Source organism: Anolis sagrei, chromosome 4 (genome assembly GCF_037176765.1).
Source record: "Anolis sagrei isolate rAnoSag1 chromosome 4, rAnoSag1.mat, whole genome shotgun sequence".
NCBI lineage: Eukaryota > Metazoa > Chordata > Lepidosauria > Squamata > Dactyloidae > Anolis > Anolis sagrei.
This window is the reverse complement of record NC_090024.1, coordinates 127,904,552-127,929,886: the sequence shown is the minus strand read 5'-3', so window position 1 is coordinate 127,929,886 and position 25,335 is coordinate 127,904,552. Positions and strand designations below refer to the sequence as shown.

Here is a 25,335-nt window from a genome sequence, read left to right as displayed (position 1 = left end):
CCTAGACTAAATGGTGGTATATTGTGTGTGTGGTGCTTGTGCTAAATGTTGGAAACTAGTTCATTGGAAAGTCATCTGAAACTGACGGAAAGGTTATTGCAGACTCTGTTTCTGGGCATCCTTGAAGTCATGGATTTTGAAGTTTTGATGACAATGTTCCATTGTAGAACTCTCCAAAATTTGGACCCAAGTGCTAAACTCAGGGAGGGAGGGGGATGTCAACCACACCATAATTTGCAGGAATTGCATGCCAACTAACGTTTGCCACTATTTCTTTTCAGAGTAATTTGCATTGGTTATTCATGGTGTGCAAAAAGTAATTTATTCCTGTTAATCACATAAGTGCTTGAACTATAACGTATTGTTTTTTTCAGTGTGTGTTTTTTATGTTTTTCCATTAAAAACCCCTTAGGAATGATAAAAGGCTGACGTGAGGATTAAAAAATTCTGTCAAAATATCTTAAAATATCTAATACTGTTCCTTTAAAGTAACTTTCAAAAATAACTAGAAGATATTATTCAAGCAGTGTTGTTCCCACTTTTCGACATGACTTCTATATGTCCTTGTTACTAAGAAAAACACATTTACAGGTAGCTGCGCTTCTTGGTTAACTCACTAATTCCAAGTTTTCCTCCCTCCCCCACAAAGCAAGGAAGCTTAGAAACCAGTCACAGGAGGGATGTGCTTTCTCAGTCTTCCCTCCCTACTTGCAGCCCATCCCAAAATTACCTATAATTTCCCTACAACGTTGGCATTTTTCTGTTCAAATTGCCTTATGCTTGCAGTTTACAGATCTCCCTTTCCTTGGATGGGCAATTTTGTTTTTAACAAAGCCAAGGTCAGCAAATGAATGGGAAGGAAGGAAAAACAAACTGTGTAGCCAAAACTTTTCATCATTTTCTTTACATTCTGAACATCTGGTTCCCATGAGCCACTTGCCTAATCCTAATGTTTAATTCTTTGATGTCCCTAAATCTCTGAATCCTTTTTGTTCCCAAGACCTTCCAAAGCCTTAATCTCCAATGTTGTCCTGTGGTTTTCTGACAGGATTGAACCAGACTTCTTGCTGCCCTCTTCCAAGCTCGATTTTTTGGCTTCTTCCTCTTATTTTCTTCTTGAAGGAGAAAAAAAGGGAGCAGGGAGATTTTTGTATGTCATGATGGGTTGTCCAAAATTAAGATCTAGGTCAACAAGATGTTTTACTAAAGGACTTTCAGCTGTAGGTCAGGACCAACCTTTCAGTTCCCCACTCTTAAATAATTTATCAGTAATCCTGTGGCCAGCCCAGGTGCCATATTCTCCTGACTTCCTTTGCCTTCAGGCAAGGAACTAAGAAGTAAGGCTGTGTAACAGTAAATAATAAGTATAACAGTAAATAAAAAACAAAACTCAAACACAAGAGAACTCCAGACAAGAAACAATCAGGAACACCAATTATTATCTATCTATATAAAAATGCTCTGTGCATATTTCCAGTATGAGGTGGCATAGTGGTTAAAAAGCTAAGCTGCAGAACTTGCTGACTGGAAGGTTGGTGGTTTGAATCCGTGGGATGGGGTGAGCTCCCATCACTAGCCCCAGCTTTTGCCAATCTAGCAGTTTGAAAACATGCAAATGTGAGTAGATCAAAAGGCACCATTCCGGCAGGAAAGTAACAACACTCCATGTAGTTATGCCAGCCACATGACCTAGTAGGTGTTTACGGACAACACATGACCTAGGTGGCGTCTACAGACAACGCCAGCTCTTCAGCTTAGAAATGTAGATGACCACTACCTTGCACCGTCGGACTAGACTTAATGTCAAGGGGAAACCTAGAATCATAGAATCATAGAGTTGGAAGAGACCTCATGGGCCATCCAGTCCAACCCCCTGCCAAGAAGCAGGAATATTGCATTCAAAGCACACCTGACAGATGGCCATCCACAGGTCTATAGCGAGGGGGTGGTTTTAGGGGTTCAACCCCCCCCGAAATGTTTCAGATTTTTTTTAAAAAAAACCTGGTTTACTCATGAATTTTAACTGGTTAACCAAATCCCCATGCTAAGTCTAAGAGATGCAAAAACTTAAGGGTCCCTCCAGAACTGTAAGCACTATCTCAAGCAAATATTGACAATTTATTCACACTGTCATTACTTGCAGCAATAGCCGATGTAGTGAAGCAACCAAGTTTGGGGGGGGGGGTGTTGAACGCTCTCATTAAGGAGGCCAGACTTGGTGGAGGTGGTTGACAGGGGCGGAGCTGCAGGCTATTGAAGGCTGCTCTGCCCCCTGCTATGTTCTTTGCTTCAGCGTGAGCTAGGAGGCAGGTTTCAACACCCCCCGCAAAATTTTCACACACACCCCCCCCAAATTTCAACCCCTCCTGAAAAAATTTTCTGGCTATGGCCCTGGCCATCCAGCCTCTGTTTAAAAGCCTCCAAAGAAGAAGCCTCCACACAATCCGGGGCAGAGAGCCAGCGTTGTCTGTAGACGCCTCCTAGGTCATGCGTTGTCCGTAAACGCCTTCTAGGTCATGTGGCTGGCATGACTACACGGAGTGCTGTTACTTTCCCGCCAGAATGGTACCTTTTGATCTACTCACATTTGCATGTTTTTGAACTGCTAGGTTGGCAGAAGCTGGGGCTAACGACGGGAGTGCTGAACAGCTCTCACAGTCAGGAAGTTCTTCCTAATGTTCAGATGGAATCTCCTTTCTTGTAGTTTGAAGCCATTGTTCCATGTTCTGGTCTCCAGGGCAGCAGAAAACAAGTTCGCTCCCTCCTCCCTATGACTTCCTTTCACATATTTATACATGGCTATCATGTCTCCTCTCAGCCTTCTCTTCTTCAGGCTAAACATGCCCAGCTCTTTAAGCCACTCCTCATCGGGCTTGTTCTCCTTTACCTTTATAGTTCCAGTCCTTGGCACAAAAAAGTATGCTATGATAAGCCTGGCATTGCTGAAAACAACAAAACATTGGTGATTCAGACCAGTAAGAGAAGGAAAGCCACTGTGGAGCAATGGAGAAATTGTTGTATTCAGACTAGAAAAACTGGGTTAAAAATCTCTGCTCATCTCTGAAGCCAGCTAATGACCGTGAACCTCTGGTTCTCCCCACATTTCTGCCATCTACCTCACAGGAGGGGAAGGAGAGAATATATTTTTGAGAAAATAAAGATCTCTTGCTTGCTTCAGGAAGGGGTTCCTTGGAGGAACGTGGGGGGCATAATAATAATAGATAATGACTGTATAGACAGCTTCCAGAGCAGCCTGGTGTATTCCTCATTTGCATAACCCGGCATTTAATGTACCCATCCTGCAACTGATCCTCCCTCAGCATGTTGCTGCCTCTCTCCCCACAGGCTTTTGTTATTTAGAAGCACAGGCAGGCATAGCCTCGAAAATCCCCTTCAAAATTTAAGGGATTGACTTAATAGAAAATACGTTTTGGGAAAGAGGCGAGCTTTTCCTGCTTGTAAACGGTCCCTTCTTCCACCATAAAATAAGGCTTATTAAATGGCTGTTGGGACCCCCTCTGCTTCCTGTAAAGTCTCATCGTTGCTGGAGAAACAAATCCCATTTTGTACCCCTTCATCTCTACCCCCTCATCCCACTGCATCAAATCGACACCTGCAGAGCTTCTCTGAGCCAGGCAGCTTCCTGCTTGGATCAGTCTGCTCAGTATGTTTCGGATGTTGGGGATCTGAACCACCCAGGGATTTGGAACAGGGAAATGGAATTGGGTGGGTCGGTGGAGAGGGGTGGGCACATTGTTTTACATAGTTTGCATTTTTTCTGCCTCTTTTCTCCCTCAAAAGAAGTGGACCTCTTAATTCAGAGTTGGGAGAAGCACTAGGAGAGGATGAAATTGAAATGTGTAGAATCATTCTACCTTGTATACAGTAGTATGGACCAGATTGCTTCCTAGACAACTGCCCCATTCAACTATTCCAAGTTGGTAGAGACAATCCAGATTAAACCTCTGCCACCCCACTTTTTGGTTGCATGTTGCAAGTCGTCCCAAATATGTGGAAGTCACTCTGGACCGTGCTCTGACTTACAAGAAGCACTGCCTAAATATCAAGCAACAAGTGGGGGCTACAAATAATACCGTACAAAAGCTGACTGGCACAACCTGGGGATCACAACCAGACACAGTGAAGACATATATTATTTATTTATTTATTACATTTATATGCCGCCCTTCTCACCCTGAAGGGACTCAGAGCGGCTTACAAGTAATATAGGTAAAGGTAAATGTTTACCCCTGAAATGAAGTCCAGTCATGTCCGACTCTGGGGTGTGGTGCTCATCTCCATTTCTAAGCCGAAGAGCCAGCGTTGTCCATAGATACCTCCAAGGTCATGTGGCCAGCATGACTGCATGGAGCGCCGTTACCTTCCCACCAGAGCAGTACCTATTGATCTACTCACATTTGCATGTTTTCACACTGCTAGGTTGGCAGAAGCTGGAGCTGACAGTGGAAACTCATACCACTCCCCGGATTCGAACCTGCGACCTTTCGGTCAGCAAGCTCAGCAGTTCAGTGCTTTAACCCACTGCGCCACTGGGGGCTCCAAGTAATGTACAATACAAGTAATATACAATTCAATACAATAAAATAAATACAATATCTCCCTGGATCCCTCTCTTTATTCTGGTCCCAGAGTAACAGTTGGTGTTGGGAAGAGGGGCTCCCAACTGATGACACTGAAGACAAGAAGACGCTGTCTTCTTGGCCCCCCTCTTCACTCTGGTCCCTTGCGCTTTGCTACTCTGCTGCTAAATATGCACCCCCAGTGTGGAATACATCTTACCACATTGAAACTGTGGGTGAAGCTCTTAATGAGACATGCCACATTATCACAGGATGTCTATGACCAACACCACTAGAGAAATTACACTGTTTAGCTGGTATCGCACCACCTGACATCCGCCAGGAAGTAGCAGCCAGCAATGAAAGGACCTAGCCATTGACATCTTTGGCCTATCCTCTGCTCTGGTATCAGCTAGCATGCCAATGCCTTAAATAAAGAAACAGCTTTCTAAGATCTACAGAGATACTCACAGGAACACCGCAGCAAGTGAGAATCCAAAAGTGGCAGGACAAAACTCAGCACCTCAATCAGTAGTTGAGACTGGATGAGAAACTCCCTCTGAGGCTCACAAGAGTGGATGACCTGGAAGGTGCTGAACAGGCTGTGGTCTGACACCAGAAGATGCAGAGCTAACCTCAAGAAATGGGGCTACAAAGTGGAGTCAACAACATTTGAGTGTGGAGAAAAACAAACCACAGACCACCTACTACAATGCAACCTGAGCCCTGCCACATGCACAATGTAGGACCTTCTCATAGTGACACCAGAGGCGCTCCAAGTGGCCAGCTCTGGTCAAAAGACATTTAGCATAATGCCAAGTTCTTTAAAAGTTTTGTTTGTGTTTTTAAATGCATTTAAAACTAATTTCTGACACAATAAATAAATAAATCCCACTTTTTCAGCTGCTTTTGAGATTCCCAATTTTTCTTCCTTCTCCTTTTCCTCTTTGTCCGCTTTTTCATTTGGTGCAAACTAAGTTCCAAGTACAAAACTAATCTGCATTCACATTAGATCAGCAATGGAGAGAAAAGGTGAATAAGATTGTGACCTTTCCAGTAGGCTCAGACTAAAGCACATTGTTGTAAACTTTCCTGGCTTGTGTGGCCTTTCTCATTGATAACTTTTGTGATGTTGCTTGATCGTGTCCCAGTTTTCTTCTGAAAAATATTGGAGGGAAGCTTAGGGAGCGACCTCTAATTTTCAAGTCTGACCTAGTTTATCCATGATACAAAAAGAGCTTTTGGGGGGCCTTGAGGAGACCCTCCTCCCCTCTTAAATGGTCTCTTTCAATCGAGAAGGCATGTGGGAGGAAGATTTGTATGAGAGGTAACAGGGAGAATTCATTTCCATACCCCTCAATATCCAATCAGATGTCAGGGGTCAAAGAATGCTATCTATACAGACAGCTCTGAAACTCTGTACCTGTACAATAGAGCCTTGCTATCCATTGTGGGGTTTGATTCCAGGACCCATCCACCTCTGAGGATACAAAAATTCTGTTGATGCTCACCTCATATTATATACAAGGACATATCAAAATGATATCCATTATTTTTTAAAAAATCAGAAAACTGAAGTTTATTTTTTGGAAATTTCAAAAATATTTTGAAGGCGTGGATTATTGCGTTTGTAGCCCACCAACTAGAATTGAGACCAGCCAGTGTTAGCCTGTAGTCTTCATGACTACTAACCATGGAAATCCTTCTCTTGCATGGATTATGTCCAATCCCCATGTAAGTGGGTGTGAGGAAGATTTCATCAGTTCTGGGTAATATTGATAATATTATAATGTAGTACAATATACTACTACTACTACTACTACTAATAATAATAATAATTAAATATCATTTTATATTAAATGTAATATTACTAATAATATTACTGTACTAGCTATACCCGCCACGCGTTGCTGTGGCCAATCCTCCCTCTTTCTTTACTCCTTTCTTTCTCTCCATCCTTCCCTCTCTCTTTCCTTCCTTCTGTTCCTCCTCCTTCCCCCCCCCCCCTTTCTTTCCCTTCCTTTTTCTCCCCATTCTTCCTTTTCTACCTATTCTTGGACTGCAAGTCCTCCTGATTGATCTACCTATCTCTATTTATTTACTGTATTTGTATACTGCCTTTTTCAGCCTTTTGGTGACTTGAGGCAGTTTACAGGCAACAAGTAATATACATAATATCAAAGTAATATCTAATCTATCTATCTGGAAGATTGCTGGGAATTGCAGTCCAGGAATAGGAAATTGGAAATATGCAGGAACTGGGATGCTCTCAAAGTTATCCAAGGAGAAGAAAGCTTGCATTTTGGAAGCTGTGCATTTGGATCATCCTCCTCGCTTAAAGGGCCTAGTCTAGAGGATGCTGGGAGCTGTAGTCCGGAAGAGAATTGGGATATGCTATTTTGTGTTTTGTTTGCCAGGGGAAGTTATTTTGCACATGTACTGTAGCTTTTTTGGCTTTTAAATAAATAAATACTCACAGATAAGAGGCAGCAATTTTGTAGAGTTGGATTTTTCATTTAGCTGTATTGGGGGGTGGGGGTGTTAACCCCCTTTTGTCAGTATCACAATTCCTATCTGATGCTACCTGTTCTGCAGTGCCTTTAGCATTGTCCTTAGGTGTGTTTAGCATTGGCTGGGACCGGGGTGTGTGGGGGAGGGGGGCATTTTCCTTCCCCCCATTTTTTTACCATAAATTTTGCATTTTAAATAGGCATTCTGTTTTGGAGCGATTCCAGACATAATGATTGTGTTGCTAGTCTATGGCAGGGGTCCTCAAACTAAGGCCCGGGGGCAAAATACAGCCCTCCAAAGTCATTTACCCGGCCCTCGCTCACCGTAACTCTTAAATTACTTGAAAACACACAACAACAACAACCCTATCTCATCAGCCAAAAGCAGGTCCACACTTCCTATTGAAATACTAATACATTTATATTTATTAAAAAATAATTTCCATTTTAATTATTGTATTATTTTTAAGTGGTTTTTGCACTACAAATAAGATATGTGTAGTGTGCATAGGAATTAATTCATATTTTTTTTCAAATTATAATCCGGCCCTCCAACAGTTTGAGGGACTGTGACCTGGCCCTCTGTTTAAAAAGTTTGAGGACCCCTGATTTAGAATATTATTGACTTATAATCATGGTCTATGGGCATGTGCCACAAAGCAAGCAGTGTAGGCCTACCTCTTTTGGGGCCCAAGGAAGGGGCCTTATATCTCATAAACTAGAGCGGATGGAGAAAAACAGGTGCAATTTTTGGAATCCACGGGTCAAATAGACCCAGAAACACGGCTAGCATTTGAGGCCCCAACATGTGTGTTGGCCATGGCCAGTGTAATCTTTGCCATTTACTATATCCATTGAGCTGCTTAGAGTATTTAAAGCACATCAACTCTTTCTGTCATCTTTACAATCAAATGGAGGACTAAGGCTAACAAAGAATACCCTCTCAGAGCTGGTATGAGACCAAGCCAGAAAGCAGAATAGCAGGGTTTGTCTTTGAATGCATATATCTTGAATGCAGGTGTCAGAAATATGAGTCAGGAAATGATAGGTCAATGTTAAATCCCTCTCACTTGCTGTAGAAAAGGTGCTTCAATTTCTCATTTTAGAACTGGAGAGTTTAAATATGTGAAAGGATACTGCCCTGGAGACTAGCCATTTTATCACATTGAGAAATTTCCCAGACACTTCAGCCCCTATTCAATCATGGAGAGTTACTGAACTCATCATATGAGTTAAACTACTTATGGCCGTCATGCATAGCCCTCCGCCAAGGCAGATAATCCACAATATCTGCTTTGAACTAGGTTATCTGAGTCCACACTGCCAATATAATCCAGTTCAATGTGGATTTTATACAGCTGTGTGGAAGGGATGTGGGACTCAATGGAGCAATGGGTTCAAATGGCAGAGAAAGAGATCCCACCTGAAGCTGAAGACGAATTTCCTCTTTGCATGGGAATGTGGCTGGAATCTCCTTCAGTAGAGGTTTTGAAGCAGAGGCTGGATGGTGCTTGGGTTGGATTGTGGTTGAAAAGAGGCAGAAGTATCCTGAAAGGAGGGAACTCTGACAATCAACCTCATCACATTGAGAAATTTTCCCCTGAAGGCACACAGCTCATCACATGTTCCAGGGTGGAAAAGAGACTGAAATGCCCTGAAAGGAGGGAATAATGGAATCATAGAGTTGGAAGAGACCTCATGGGCCATCCAGTCCAACCCCCTGCCAAGAAGCAGGAAAATTGCATTCAAAGCACCCCCGACAGATGGCCATCCAGCCTTTGTTTAAAAGCTTCCAAAGAAGGAGCCTCCACCACACTCCGGCAGAGAGTTCCACTGCTGAATGGTTTTCACAGTCAGGAAATTCTTCCTAATGTTCAGATGGAATCTCCTTTCTTGTAGTTTGAAGCCATTGTTCTGTGTCCTAGTCTCCAGGGAAGCAGAAAACAAGTTTGCTCCCTCCTCCCTGTGGCTTCCTCTAACATCTTTATACATGGCTATCATAGCTCCTCTCAGCCTTCTCTTCTTCACACTAAGCATGCCCAGCTCTTTAAGCCGCTCTTCATAGGGCTTGTTCTCCAGAACCTTGATCATTTTAGTCGCCCACCTCTGGACACATTCCAGTTTATCATGAAGAGTCGGAAACGACTGAACAAATGAACTACAACAACTGCAATCATCATCCTTTCCAGCTGGAATGAAATAAAACCTCAGTGGCTTTCTCTTCAACTTAGAATCATAGAATCAAAGAATTGGAACAGACCTCATGGGTCATCCAGTCCAACCCCCTGCCAAGAAGCAGGAGTATTGCATTCAAATCACCCCTGACAGATGGCCATCCAGCCTCTGTTTAAAAGCTTCCAAAGAAGGAGCCTCCACCACACTCCAGGGCAGAGAGTTCCACTGATGAATGGTTCTCACAGTCAGGAAGTTCTTCCTCATGTTCAGGTGAAATCTCCTCTCTGATGTCTGAGGTGGAGTATCCATTGGCCTGGAGAGCCCAGTTGAGGTGGTTCAGCTCATCTTGAAGGAGGTGGGGTTTGCAGATTCTTTTTGCACTGTCTGCCAAGCCTTTAATGGTGCTTCTTTTTTGACTTGGGTGATGGTTGGTTTGCTCCAGGCACAGTCAACCCATTGTATGCTAATCAAGGTGGTCAGTTAAAACATTCACACTTAGCTCCAGCAGACAAGAGTCCTTTGTCTCACCCTGTTCATTCCACAGATATATAAACCCTTTTTCCTAGTTCCAACAGACCTCACCACCTCTGAGGATGCTTGCCATAGATGCAGGTGAAACGTCAGGAGAGAATGCCTCTAGACCATGGCCATACAGCCCGAAAAACCTACAACAACCTAGAGGAAGGAAGTGCGTGTTGAAAAGGAAAGGGCAATGCTTTGTCCCTCTCTGGCCCCTTCAACACTGACATATAATCCAGATTATCCATATGATCTGCTTTGAACTGGATTGTATGAGTCTACACTGCCATATAACCCGGTTCAAAGCAGACAATCAGGATTTTATATGGCATAGTAGAAGGCGCCTCCCATAGGCTTTCTCTGTCGTTCTCTCCCTCATACAGGAACAGGACACAATCCAACCCAAGTCATAAAATCAAGTTCAAAGAGACCCGCAAAGGCTATCTAGTTCAACCCCTGCCATGCAGGAAAAGCACAATCAAAGCACCCCCAACAGATGGCCATCCGGACTCTGTTCCAAAGCCTCCAAATGTTGTCGAACAATTTAGAGTGGCTGTGGATAGAGAGATCCAAGCCATTGTGAGTTGCCTGGTGAGAAAAGAAGCTAGTATTCCAGAACAAATCACACCAAGTTGTAGATAAAGCCATCGAGGTTTAATTTCATTCCAGCTGGAAAGGATGAGGATTACAGTTGTTGTTGTTCATTCGTTCAGTTGCTTCCGACTCTTTGTGAGCTCATTGACAAGCTGGAATGTGTCCAGAGGAGGGCGACTAAAATGAGCAAGGGTCTGGAGAACAACCCCTATGAAGAGCGGCTTAAACATTCATCCTATATACATCACAAGGTCAGTATTATTATTATTATTTAATCAGGAGAAACAAAAATATTCAAAAATCAAGAGATCCCTTTCCTTGCCCAAAGCCCCTTACATTAAAGGAGACTGGCACCAGTTTAAAACCACTTATTTCTATGTGAGCCTATTGTTTTGAATCAAAGCCCATGGGATAAAAGAGATGGTGATCCAGGTTAAAACCATTGCTTTCCATGGGAACCTATGGTTCTCCATCACAGGATACAAGAGATTGCTGATGGTTGGGCAATGAAACAGGATGGGAAATTTTGATGGTTCCCATCCCACCTGTTTTTCAGTTGTAAAGATGTGAGTAAAGTACAATAAGCAGTTGTTCATTCGTTCAGTCGCCTCCGACTCTTCGTGACCTCATGGACCAGCCCACACCAGAGCTCCTTGACGGCCGTCACCACCCCCAGCTCCTTCAAGGTCAGTCCAGTCACTTCAAGGATGCCATCCATCCATCTTGCCCTTGGTCGGCCCCTCTTCCTTTTGCTTCCACTTTCCCCAGTATAATTGTCTTCTCTAGGCTTTCCTGTCTCCTCATGATGTGGCCAAAGTACTTCAACTTTGTCTCTAGTATCCTTCCCTCCAATGAGCAGCCGGGCTTTATTTCCTGGAGGATGGACTGGTTGGATCTTCTCGCAGTCCAAGGCACTCTCAGCAGTTTCCTCCAACACCACAGCTCAAAAGCATCGATCTTCCTTCGCTCAGCCTTCCCTAAGGTCCAGCTCTCACATCCGTAGGTGACTACAGGGAATACCATGGCTTTGACTAGGCGGATCTTTGTTGCCAGTGTGATGTCTCTACTCTTTACTATTTTATCAAGATTGGACATTGCTCTCCTCCCAAGAAGTAAGCGTCTTCTGATTTCCTGGCCACAGTCTGCATCTGCAGTAATCTTTGCACCTAGAAATACAAAGTCTGTCACGGCCTCCACATTTTCTCCCTCTATTTCCCAGTTGTCAATCATTCTTGTTGCCATAATCTTGGTTTTTTTGACGTTTAGCTGCAACCCAGCTTTTGCGCTTTCTTCTTTCACCTTGATTAGAAGGCTCCTCAGCTCCTCCTCGCTTTCGGCCATTAGAGTGGTGTCATCTGCATATCTGAGGTTGTTAATGTTTCTTCCATCAATTTTCACCCCAGCCTTGCATTCATCAAGCCCCGCACATCGCACATCGCATGAAGCAGGGGGAGTGTGACTCTGTTGGTTCTCTTGGACATCTCAGCGGCTTTCGATACCATCGATCATGGTATCCTTCTGGGTCGCCTCTCTGGGATGGGTCTTGGGGGCACGGTTTTTGTCGTGGCTCTGGTCCTTCCTGGAGGGACGAACCCAGATGGTGAAGCTGGGAGATGCCTGCTCGGACCCCTGGCCTTTGACCTGTGGGGTCCCGCAAGGCTCTATTTTATCTCCCATGCTCTTTAACATCTACATGACACCGCTGGGAGAGGTCATCCAGAGTTTTGGAGTTGGGTGCCATCTCTACGCAGATGACACACAACTCTACTACTCTTTTCCACCTAATTCCAAGGAGGCCTCTCGGGTGCTAGACGAGTGCCTGGCTGCTGTGTCCATCTGGATGAGGACGAACAACCTGAAGATCAATCCCGACAAGACAGAGGTCCTCCTGGTCGATCGCAAACCTGACCGGGGTATAGGGTGGCAACCGGTGTTGGACGGGGTTACACTCCCCCTGAAGCCACAGGTCCGCAGCTTGGGAGTCCTCCTGGACTCATCGCTCACACTTGAGGCTCAGGCGTCGGCGGTGGCCGGGAGGGCTTTTGCACAACTGAGACTTGTGCGCCAGCTGTGCCCGTACCTCGCTAAGGCTGATCTGGCCGGGGTGGTCCATGCCTTAGTCACCTCTAGACTGGATTACTGCAATGCGCTCTACGTGGGGCTGCCCTTGAAAACGGCTCGGAAATTCCAATTGGTCCAAGAGGCAGCAGCCAGGATGTTAACGGGGGCCCATTACAGAGAGAGGTCAACCCCTCTGTTTAAGGAGCTCCACTGGCTGCCGTTTATTTTCCGAGCCCAATTTAAGGTGCAGGTGCTTACCTACAAAGCCCTGAACGGTTTGGGACCACCCTACCTGCGTGACCGCATAGCTGTCTACGAACCCACACGCTCACTCCGGTCATCAGGAGAGGCCCTGCTCGTGATCCCGCCTGCGTCACAGGCGCGTTTGGTGGGAACGCGAGACAGGGTCTTCTCTGTGGTGGCCCCCCGCCTCTGGAATGCCCTCCCGAAAGATCTCAGACAGGCCCCTACTTTGGCGATTTTCAGAAAGAACCTGAAAACCTGGCTGTTCCAACGTGCCTTTTCAGATTAGGAACCCCACTACCAAAGCCCAGAAGCACCTTAGTAGAGCCAAGATCACCCTCACCGCACACTGCACTTATATTTTAATCGTTTATCCCTCCGACACTTCAGCACTTTTAATTTCTGTACCCTACTCCGGCCGGCTCAGTTTTTAATAATGTCTTGTTGTATTGCTATTGTTATTGTTTCTGCTTTAACTGTTTTATTTGTTATGTACTGTATTGTTGTACTGTGTTGGGCTCCGGCCTGTTGTAAGGCGCATCGAATCCCTTGGGAGATGCTAGCGGGGTACAAATAATAATAATAATAATAATAATAATAATAATAAGCAGTAGGTGCTCTGAACACAATTGCTGGCCTGTGTTCCAGAGGAGGGCAACTAAAATGATCAAGGGTCTGGAGAACAAGCCCTATGAACAAGCCCTTCCTCATTCATCTCCATAATGATCTGTACCATTTGCACCCCCCCTTCCCCCGCCCCTGGCTTTTGGCTCACTTCCAAAGCCAAATTAGTTTAAATATTTCAGGAACAAGAGGTTGCCACACACAGTCATCAACTACAGGTATCTTCCCCTTCTCTCCCTCCTCCCCACTTCCCCAAAATCACCTTGCAGTGAGTGGCCCATATAGGCAGGTATTGTATAGGTGTATGGAAGGAGACCACGGCTCTAGCACTGGCTTTAACCCTTCCATCCGGGACTTTACCCCCGAACACCCACTAAAAGCAAAAGCAAGGAAGGAGCGCAAAAAAGGGTCGAAGAAAACACTCTCCTTTCTCCCCGCCTCGTCGAGCCCCTCCCGCGCGCGCCGTCCTGGGCCAGGCTCCTGGGCCAATCAGGGCCTCGCGGGGAGTCCGAGCTGGGCTCCCATTGGAGGAGAGGGCCCTGCGCGTGCCAAGAGGAGGCGGGCGGGCAAGCGGGCGGCGAGGAGCGGAGTTCTGCCGGAGAGGCTTTGCAGCGCGGGCAGCAGCGGCGGCGGCTGGTAGGGCGCTGCGCTCCGTCAGAGAGGAAGAGCATGGCTCGCGGAGGGGAGCGCGAGGGGACGGGGGCTGCCTCCTAAGCGAGGGGAAGCATGGGGCTTGACCACCTCTTGTTGCCCCGCGCGCGGGGAAGAGGCACGAGGCGGGGCGCGCGCCTTCTTTCGCTTTCCCTGAGGGACTCCGAGGGTCGCGAGACAGCAGAGGGCTCGCGGGAGGCGCTGCGGGCGGAGAGGAGCTAAAGGCGCGCCGGTGGAAGGGGCTCGCGCTTCTCCTCGACGGGGCGGCCCTGAGGAGAGCACCTGCCTGCCTTCCTTCCTCGCTGAGGGAGGGCTAAGCGAGCCTCTTTCCCTTCCCCTTCCCACAGAGCGGAGGGTAAGTCTCTGAGGAGGAGGGAGGGAGGGAAGAATGAATTTCCCCCTTATTAAACATTTTGCCAGGCGCCTTCTTAGAACTATAGCCTTGAAAAAGACCCCAGTGTAGGAGAAGCACCATCCAGCCTCTGCTTCAAAGCCTCTACTGAAGGAGATTCCAGCCACACAGAGAGGAAGTTCTTCCTGAGAACAAGCCCTATGAGGAGCGGCTTAAGGAGCTGGGCATGTTTAGCCTGAAGAAAACAGAGGAGATATGATAGCCATGTATAAATATGTGAGAGAAAGTCACAGGGAGGAGAGAGCAAGCTTGTTTTCAGCTTCCCTGGAGACTAGGACACAAAACAATGGCTTCAAACTACAAGAAAGGAGATTCCATCTGAACATGAGGAAGAACTTCCTGACTGTGAGAGCCGTTCAGCAGTGGAACTCTCTGCCTCGGAGTGTGGTGGAAGCTCCTTCTTTGTAGGTTTTTAAACAGAGGTTAGATGGCCATCTGTCGGGGGTGCTTTGAATGCAATATTCCTGCTTCTTGGCAGGGGGTTGGACTGGATGGCCCATGAGGTCTCTTCCAACCCTTTGATTCTATGATTCTATGATTCTATGTGTGGTGGAGGCTCCTTCTTTGGAGGTTTTTAAACAGAGGCTAGATGGCCATCTGTCAGGGGTGCTTTGAATGCAATATTCCTGCTTCTTGGCAGGGGGTTGGACAGGATGGCCCATAAGGTCTCTTCCAACTCTATGATTCTATTATTCAGGTCATATTATTCAGGGCTTTCCCTGTCATTTGAAACCATTGCTCCATTGAATCCTAGATCCCTTCCACACAGCTGTATAAAATCCCCATTGAACTGGATTATATTGGCAGTGTGGACTCAGATAACCCATTTCAAAGCAGATATTGTGGGATTTTCTGCCTTGGCATTCTGAGTTATATGGCTGTGTGGGAGGGCCCCTAAACATGCCACCCTAAGGAAGAAGTGTAGAGTGCCTTTCCAAACTGGGCATCTGTTCTGGCTCCTTGTTTTCTGCCTCAGCAAGAAGCAAAGGAGGTTTCTTAGGGCTCTTCCACACAGCCCTATATCCCAGAACATCAAGGCAGGAAATCCCACATTCTCTGAGTGTAGTCTCAGATTACCTAGTTCAAAGCAGATATTGTGGGATTTTCTGCCTTGATATTCTGGAATATAGGGCTAAGGAAGAGCATACAGCATGAACATGTGTATAGTGTCTTTCCAAATTGGGCATCTGTTCTGGCACCTTGCTTTCTGCCTCAGAAAGAAGCAAAGGAGGTTTCAATGTATTGTCGAAGGCTTTCATGGCCGGAATCACTGGGTTGTTGTAGGTTTTTTCGGGCTATATGGCCATGGTATAGAGACATTCTCTCCTGATGTTTTGCCTGCATCTTCTTGTGGCCCTTCCACACAGCCCTATACCCCAGAATATCAAGGAAGGAGATCCCACATTATCTGAGTGTGGACTCAGATAAGCGAGTTCAAAGCATATATTGTGGGATTTTCAGTCTTGGTATTCTGGGATATAGGGCTGTATGGAAGGGCTTTTGGAAGAGGGATGAAGAAGGAAGTGGTTTAGGGGCCTTTGGGTTTGCAGGACCCTGAGAGTTGAATAAAATCCCACATTTTCTGCTTTGAACTAGAATATATGGCAGTGTGGACTCAGGTAACCCAGTTCAAAGCAGATATTGTGGGATTTTCTGCCTTGATATTCTGGGATAGAGGGCTCTGCAGAAGGGCCCTTGGAAGAGGGATGAAGAAGGACATGGTTTAGGGGCCCTTGGGTTTACAGGACCCCAAGGCTCCTTCCATGCAGCTGAATAAAATCTCACATTTTGGCTTTAACTGGAATATATGGCAGTGTGGACTCAGGGCCCCTCCACACAACCATATAACCCAGAATATCCAGAATGAAAATCCCACAATATCTACTTTGAACTAGGACATCTAAGTCCACACTGCCATATGTTCCAGTTCAAAGCAGATAATGTGGGATTTTATTCAGCTGTGTGGAAGGAGCCTCTGATAACTAAGGGCCCTTCCAGGCAGTCCCTATATCCCAGAATCTGATCCCAGAATATCTGTTTATCCCAGGTTTTCTGGCAGTGCAGACTCATATAATCCATTTCAAAACAGATAATCTGGGATCAGATCCCGGGATATTGTGGGATTTTCTACCTTGATTGGATTATATGGCTGTGTGGGCGGGCCCTGAGTTCTAGAGCTGCAGATGTCCTCGCCCCTTATTCTTCAGGTGACAGGTAATCTCCCCATTTCTTAAAGAGCTGGGGTTGTGTAGCCTGCGAAAAAGAAGGTTGAGAGGAGGCATGAGAGTCATGTGTTGTTGAAGACTTTCGTGACCAAAATCACTGGGTTGCTGTGAGTAATCAAGCTTGCCAATTGCAACATTTACACTTGCTTCAAAGAGACAAGGGTTCTTTTCCCCACCCCGGTCAGTCCACAGATAGATAGATAGATCTGTTTGCCTAATTTCCAACAAACCTCTGGGGATGCTTGCTACAGATGCAGATGAAACATCAGGAGAAAATGCTATTGGAACAGTGGCCATACAGCCCATGACAGCCACGTTTCGATATTTAAAAGGATGTAATAAGGAAGAGGGAGCAGGCTTGTTTTCTGCTTCCCTGGAGACTAGGACTTAATTGAGCAATGGGTTCAAATGACAGGAAAGGAGATTCCATCTGAACATTAGGAAGAACTTCATGGCTATAAAAGCTGTACAGCAGTGGAACTCTCTGCCTTGCAGTGTGGTGGAAGCTCCTTCTTTGGAGGCTGTCAAACAGAGGCTGGATGGCCATCTGTTGGGGGTATTTTGATTGTGCCTTTCTTACATGGCAGGGGGTTGGACTAGATGACCCATATAGTCTCTTCCAAATCTATTATTCTGTTATTCTTTCCAAAGCAGATAATAGACACCTGACACCCAACTCCCCCCTCCAGCCTGCAGTGCTCTTTGCCTGCTAGTGCTACACAGCTGGACTTATATGCAGACTATTATTGTTATCTGAGCTGAGCTCTTCCTCTACCATGAAGGGCAGTCAGATCTCCTGTTTGGGGCAAATCCTGGTTTAATCTTAGTAATTTCTAACAATGGAACCTCTCGATAGCCACAGAAGTGATCATAAGTATCTGTTTGGCAAACTAGCATTTGACATAGCTTATCTCTGATCCTTTTGACATGTATATATTTTATCACCCGTTCTGAATCTATATTTAATGCTGGTGTCCGCCTGCACATTAGCTCTGTGGGAGAAGAATAAGAGACCAACACAACTGTTAATACTAGGGTTTTAAAATTCTGAGCGCATTGGTATTTAGGGAATCGAGTTCTGTATCTGTAAAACAAAGCTCCAGACATTTCCAGCATCAACATGTGAACATGAGCTTTGTGGATTACGGGGAGAAATAACTATTCAGAGGTTAAGATTTCAAACCGCGTTGGGTGATTGTCGCGGCATTGAACTCCCTGTTAAGTGCTTTTCTTATTAGGTAGCCCAGTGCCTTACTAGGATCTCTCATTTAAATCATGTGAGGATCATTTTACATATTATGTAGACAAGTGTACACTCGTCAGGGAAACATAGGCAATACTGTCTCCCTGATGAGAGCACTTGTGTGATATATGTGCTGTATGACAGACAGCCCCACTGTAGATAACACACGCAGAACATCTTTGTGTGACATCTCAAAATGTAACCTGTGAAGCGGCCCCAAGGGGATGCGTTTTCAAATACATCCCAGACCTGTTAAAAGTAGAGCCCTGCCGGTGACTTAACAGGAAGATGGACAACATCTCTACAAGAAAGGGGAATAAAATGCATATAATGGTGGTTTTGTCAGCCCCAAAGCATTGCAATTAATTAATTAATCCAGTGTTCAGCACAAGTGCTTACTGTGGGGTTGAGTGGGCATTTTTCCCTCCCTGGATATGCATCAAATTAAGTGTGTTGTTAATGGAAAAAAGTAGAAGGGATGATTGTAAAGATGCCCTGCATGATTGCAACCAGAGGGCAAGGGGTTTAAATATCTTATAAACCAGCATTTCTCCAAAGAGGAGAGACTCAGGCTCCCTTATTTCTTTCACTGAACCGACATGAGCATGCCATACAGCCACTGAAGGTTTGCCCCTTTCTTTCTGCCAAAGCATTCAAACCTTTGTGAGCCTCTTCACTGGCTGAAGTTCAACAGGTGTTGCTTTCTGAACATGGTGATGCAGTGACAGGGTAATGATATAGCTACTGAATTTCTTTATGTTATGCAGCCATTTATGATACCAAATCCCCGTGGCGTGGGTTGGTGGGTGGGGGGAGCCTAGCCAAGATGAAAAACAGAAATGTAAATAGCCAGTGGCAAGAACATACACCAGGGCAAGGCTGTGTTATGTCAGCTGGTGTTTTGTAAATGTGTGAAAAGCAAATTGGCCATTGCTGTTTTAAACATTGAATCTGATTAACTGCATGTATGTAGGTTTTCTATTTCATAAATAATCAGGCTATTACGTCTGGGCACAGAAGTGTTCTGTGTATTCTGCCATTGCCAGGAGCAAATCAGGTGGCTTTGAGGTGATTTTCTCTCTCTTTATTGTTGTCTTTAGTGCTACCTTGCAAGGTTGTTTTGTGAATGATAACAACAAGGCAGTTTTGCATTAACAATGTGATAGAGATTATTTGTCATTCTCTCTCCCTCTTTCTCTTTCTCTGGTTGAAAGGGGGGGGGGGGGAGAGAAAGCATTTTGTACTCTTGGTTCTTAATGTTTTTATGTACTTTCTCCAGCTTCTGCTTGTTCCCCAAAAGCCTTAATCTTTTCATGGGTAATTGTTATAATTCCCCATGTTACCCCAAACTAGTCAATATCATTTTGTTTGCCACCTGTCAACAACATATATTTTCCATGATCTGCTCATGAGCATCAGCCTTGCTTGCCTCTTTCCTTTGATTCTCTGATTCTTCTTTTTGCCTTGCTATTGATCCTCTGATCCTCCCTTCCAGCCGGGTTTGAAAGCTGGTCGTTCATCCAGCACCTGGATGGCGCAAATGCCCCTTCTATCTCCCAGACAGATGGGTTGGAGCCTGATGTTTGGTTGGACTGAGAAACTTCTCTGGCACTGTAACTAAGAAAGCTAAATTTACCACACACACAAACAGATGGGATTCTCAGAATGATTGAATGACTATACAATTATACAAGCATACTTTGTAGTTGCAGCTTTAAAAAGAGTGATAAAAGAATTCTGATGCAGAACAAAGGAGTGGCCTCCATGTGGTATAATAGCGGTGGATAACTTTGGCCCCCTAGGATCTTTTTGGCTTTCAGTTCAAATCACCACTTCTCCCTCACTGTAATCCTGTATTTTTTCAATAAACTCATCTTGATTTGAAACCACTTAAATGTTTTTGCTGCTGTCTGACTCAGAGAAATCAGTCATTTTATTGGGGTTTAAGATTGCAGTTACCGTCCAAAATGTCCTTTTGGGTATCTGAATGTAGTTGATCACCCCTGGGAACAAGGGATTTCTGGAAGGAGATGTTCCTCTATCTCCATATAGTAAAGAAAGGTACAGGAGTCCCAAGTTCCTTTGCAGCATGTGTGATAAATGAAACAGTGAACAGTCCTTTCAGCAAAGTTTACATTTTTTTGTGTCAGGAGTGACTTGAGAAACTGCAAGTCACTTCTGGTGAGAGAGAATTGGCCATCTTCAAGGACGTTGCCCAGGGGACGCCCTGATGTTTTGATGTTTTACCATCCTTGTGGGTGGCTTCTCTCATGTCCCCACATGGGGAGCTGGAGCTGACAGAGGGAGCTCATCTGTGCTCTCCCCGGACTCGAACCTCTGAGTTGTGGTTCTTCAGTCCTGCTGACACAAGAGTTTAAGCCATTATGCCACTGGGGGCTCCTGTCCACAAAGTTTACCTGTCCACAAAGGAAACTATCTCTTGTAACTCTGCCTGACTCCCTGCATTTGCCTTGTCTCCTTCCAATCACATATTTTATTGGAAAAACAATGTTGTTATGCCTCAGTGTGGGAACTGGTTGGATTGCTGAGTTGGAAAGGATCCCATTGGCCATCAAATGTACCCCCTACCCCCACTCAATGCAGGAAAACCAACTACACGGGTAGCTATCATGGCTCTTTTTGAAATCACCCAGAGTAGGAGACCCACTACCACTTTAACCAGTTGGTTCAATTGTAAAATAACATTTACTGCCAAGGAGGTTCAAATGAAATAAATCTATTCTACTATAACTTAGAACCATCAGATTTGATCCAACTCCCTGGGGCTGTAGAAAGCCTTTGTGATGACTGTTTAGATCAGCGTTTCTCAACTTGGGGGTTGGGAGCCCTGGGGGCCGGGGGGGGGGGGTTGCAAGGGGAGTTTCAAAGGGGGCAGCAAAGACCATCACAAAACACATATTTCTGATTATCTTAGAAACCCCTTTGGCAGAGAAGGCTGAAGATGTCTCTGCCTGTCCTTCTCTAGCTTTTTGGAAACAGATAGCAAATCCTCCCACCAAAAGCCCTTCTCCTGCTGTGATTGGCCCGCCTCTCAGCTGGCCTCTCAGTGGAGAGGAGGGCTTTTCAGAGACTCCAAGCATGGGGGAGAGCAGGCATGCTTGGTGCATGTCACTGTGTTGCGTATGCATGGGTGTGGGAGAGTGTGCGAGGCTGGAGGGAGGCTCATGCCTGCAAGTACCTTCAAGGCAAGAGGGAAGCGTCAACACGACGGGACTGAGAGTGGCTCAGCAGCATCAGGAGAAGGAGCAGAAGCAGTAGTAGCTTAGGTAATTTGTAATGCTATTTATTAGAAAAAGTTAGCCTTTCCTTTTGTTTTTTTTTTAATGCTCCCATTAGAAAATGCATAAGAATGTGGATGAACTGCAACTCCCAAAATTGTGAGTCAATCCTCTCCAAATCCCACCAGTATTCAAAGTTGGCCATGTTGGGTCTGTGTGCCAAGTTTGGTCCAGATCAATCGTCAGCTGGGTTCAGTGCTCTTTGGATGTGAGTGAACTACATATGCCAGGGTCAAACACCCCCAAACCATGCCTGTATTCACAGTTGGCTACATTGGGTCTCTGTGCCTAGTTTGGTTCAGATCCATCATCAGTGGGGGTCACAGGGTTCTCAGAATGCAGGGAGAACTGCAAATTCCATCATGTTGCCCTCCCTCCAAAATCCCACCAGTATTCAAAGTTGGTCATATTAGGTATTTGTGCCAAGTTTGGTCCAGTTCCCTCAGTAGGGTGCACATTGCTCTGTCGATATGGGTGAACTATAACTCCCGATCTCTGAGGTCAGTCCCCTCGAAACCCCACCAGTAGTCAAAGTTTAGCATGTTGGGTATGTATGGCAAGTTTACTACTTCCATCATCAGTTTGGTACAGGGTGCTCTCTGAGTGTTGGTGGACCACAACTCCCAGAATTAAAAAACACCCCCCAACCCCTCTAGCATTCAGTGTTGGCCATGTAGGTAGTGTGCCAAGTTTGGTGCAGATCCATTGTGGGTTGGGTGCATAATGCTCTTTGATTGCAGGAGAACTATAAATCCCAGCAACTACAACTCCCAAGTGACAAAATCAATCCCTCCCCTCAACCCCACCAGTACTCAAATTTGGGTGTATCATGTATTTGTGCCAAATTTGGTCCAGATCCATAGTCATTTGGATTCACAGTGCTCTCCAGAGATAGGTGAACTACATCTCCCCGAAATCACTGTCATTTTCTCTCAAATCTCTCCAGTATTTTCTGTTGGTTATGGGGGTTCTGTGTGGAAAGTTTGCCTCAATTCTATCATTGATGGGGTTCAGGGGGCTCTTTTACTGTAGGTGAACTATAAATCCCAGCAACTATAACTCCCAAATGTCAAGGTCTATTTTTCCCAAACTCCACCAGTGTTCACATTTGGGCATATTGAGTATCTGTGCCAAGTTTGGTCCAGATCCATCATTGTTTGAATATCTGGATGTAGGTGAACTACAACTCCAAAACTCAAGGTCAGTACCCACCAAACACTTCCAAACCCCTTTCCTGTTGGTCATGGGAGTTCTGTGTGCCAAGTTTGGTTCAATTCCATCATTGATGGAATAACTGACTATAACTATAAATCCCAGCAACTCCCAAATGACAAAATCAATCCCCCTCCCAACCCTACCAGTATTCAAATTTGAGTGTATCGGGTATATGTGCCAAATTTGATCCAGTGAATGAAAATATATCCTGCATATCAGATATTTACACTATGATTCATAACAGTAAAATTACAGTAATGAAGTAGCAACAAAAATAATTTTATGATTGGTGATCACCCCAAATGGGGAACTGTATTAAGGGGTCACAGCATTAGGAAGGTTGAGAACCACTGGTTTAGATGTTCAAGGCACACTCAGAACTTTCTTCCAACACCACAGTTCAAAAGCATCTATCTTCCTTTGCTCAGCCTTCCCTATGGTTCAGCTCTCACATCCATAGGTGACTACGGGGAATACCATTGCTTTCACTATCACCCATCGTATAAGTATGCATTTGGTTTTTGTGGCCTAGATGTAGAATATTGTATTCCTCTCTGTTGAGTTGCATTCTGTTAGTGTCAGCCCATTTTCTAGTTTATCTAGATCTTTTGAAATTCCATTCCTATCTGCCAATGTATTGGCTATCCTTCCCAGCTTTGTATCATCTTGATAAGACTCCTTTTAACTCATCAAATAAGTCATTGATAATCATATTGAAGACTTTTTGTCTCAAGACAGAACCCATTGGCACTCCTCTTGATACTTCTTTCCAGCTTGAAGTACAGCCATTAATTATGACTATTTGAACATATTTCTCCAACAAATTATGAACCCATCTGACAAAGTTCCAATTTATTCCACATTTAATCAGTTTGGTAATCAAAACATTGTGGGGGACTTCATTAAATCTTTAACTGAAATCCTGAAAAATGACATTTGCAGCATTTCCATCATTAACTAAACTAGTGACCTTATGAAAAAAAGATGAAAGATTAGTTTGGCAAGTGTTGTTTTTGACATACCTACACTAGCTCCTACTGATCACTGCATTGTCATCTAGAAACTGCTAGACCAGACATGGGCAAACTTTGGCCCTCCAGGTGTTTTGGACTTCAACTCCCACAATCCCTAATAGCCTACCAGCTGTTAGGAATTGTGGGAGTTGGAGTCTAAAACACCTGGAGGGCCAAAGTTTGCCCATGCCTGTTCTAGACTCTTTTTTAACCTATTATAATATTTTGTCGGGTATTGACGTCAGACTGACTGAATCATGACCTGATTCTGAATTCCTATGTCACATTATTATATATATCTTGAAGTTAAGTTAAATTGATCCTGTTAAATTACTCTGTGTCCATGCTATTATATGTTGCTATCCATTTTATTGAACCATTTTATCCTTTAACTAGCTTGCATAGTGGTCCTCAACCCCCCCCCCCCCCAAATTAGTCTGCGGTTGCCTTTGATGCTTGTTATTACTGTTATGCTGTTTTATGCTGTTTTACTCTGTTTTTGTTGTTTTAATTTGTTATTGCTTAGCTTTTAATTGTATTTTGCTTTGGGCTTGGCCTCATGTAAGCTGCCCTGAGTCCCTTCAGGGAGATGTAGACAGGGTAGAAAAATAAAGTTCTTCTTCTTCCTTTTCCTCTTCCTCCTCTTCCTCCTCCTCCTCCTCTTTTTTTTCTTCTTCTTCTTCCTCTTCTTCCTTTTCTCTTCCTCTTCTTTCTCCTTCTCCTCCTCCTCCCCCTCCCCCTCTGCCTCCTCCTCCTCCTCCTCCTCTTCTTCTTCCTCTTCCTCTTCCTCTTCTTCTCCCTCTTCTCTTCCTCTTCTTTCTCTTCTTTCTCCTCTTCTTTCTCCTCTTTCTCCTCCTCATCCTCCCCCTCCCCCTCCTCCCCTTCTTCTTCTTCTTCTTCTTCTTCTTCTTCAGTAGTTTCCTGGATATTTTTTCCTGTCCTTTCTGAAGGGGCAAAGTTTGCCCTTCTCCTGTCCTCTGGCACTTCAGCTGTTCAGCAAGATTACTCATAAATGATGGCAAATGGTTCAGAGAGTACATTGGCAGGTCCCTTCAGTTCTATGGGATGTAGTTTATTTGGCCTTGCAGATTTAAATTCATTTAGGTTGATTCCTGACTATCTCCTTGTCAGTTTTGATTTGTACTCTGGATCCATTCTCAAGGTGTCTGCTGAATCATACAGAGCTGTTTTTGGGAGAAAACTGAAACAAAATAGGCATCGAGCAGTTTTCCTGCTTCATTGTGATGTATTAGCATTTTACCTTCCTTGTTCTGTAGCAACCCCAATCATTCCTTGGTCTAACCTTGCTTCAAATGTATCTGAAATATCTGTTTTCATTGCTCCCTGCTTGCCTGGCCAGTTTCAACTTATTCTGACCTTTAGCTTTCCTTATAATGTTCCTGCAAGCTTGAGCTACATATCTGTACGCTTTATTGGTAATTAATCTTTCCCCTTACATTCGTTATACATGCTGTGGAAGGCACTGGTGATTTGGTCTTAATTCATACCTTGAGACAATATTCCAGTTGCTCCTCTATAATCAAGATGCTGTTTTAAATTTCAAGAGGCGGGAAGCCTCATTCAACAAGTTCCAAAGTCTTTGTCTTTGGATATCTTCAAAGATGAATTGAATGCAGCTAGCATGCAAGCTCATTTCATTGTTTTTAATAGAGATGAGAAAGTTAGTGAGAAAAGATTAGCACATTAACTGTTAATGTGCTGAAAATCTAATTCAGTGTAATGCAATTTACATTGAACAGGGACAGTTTTTAACCAGTGAAGCTAATTTTAAATAACCATTTAAATTTATGTTACATTACTAGATTAGAAGTTTTAGGAGAATGAAGACAAACACTCTCATTTGTTATTTCGCTTCCTCATTTCCTTCATCCCTGTTTTGAGACTTGAAGAGAATATTAGCTGCCTGAATTACTTTGAACACCCCTCTATCCACCCACCACCACCAAATAT

General features: G+C 44.6%; 1 protein-coding gene across 1 annotated transcript in view; it reads left to right on the top strand.

Moving 5' to 3' along the window:
• Positions 1 to 13,900: 13,900 nt before the first annotated feature.
• BRINP2 (BMP/retinoic acid inducible neural specific 2) overlaps positions 13,901 to 25,335 on the top strand; it is a 139,097-nt gene continuing 127,662 nt past the window's right edge. The window contains exon 1 of the mRNA XM_060774415.2: positions 13,901 to 14,312. The gene's annotated coding sequence lies outside the window, so the exon portion shown is untranslated. The remainder of the gene's footprint in view (positions 14,313 to 25,335) is intronic.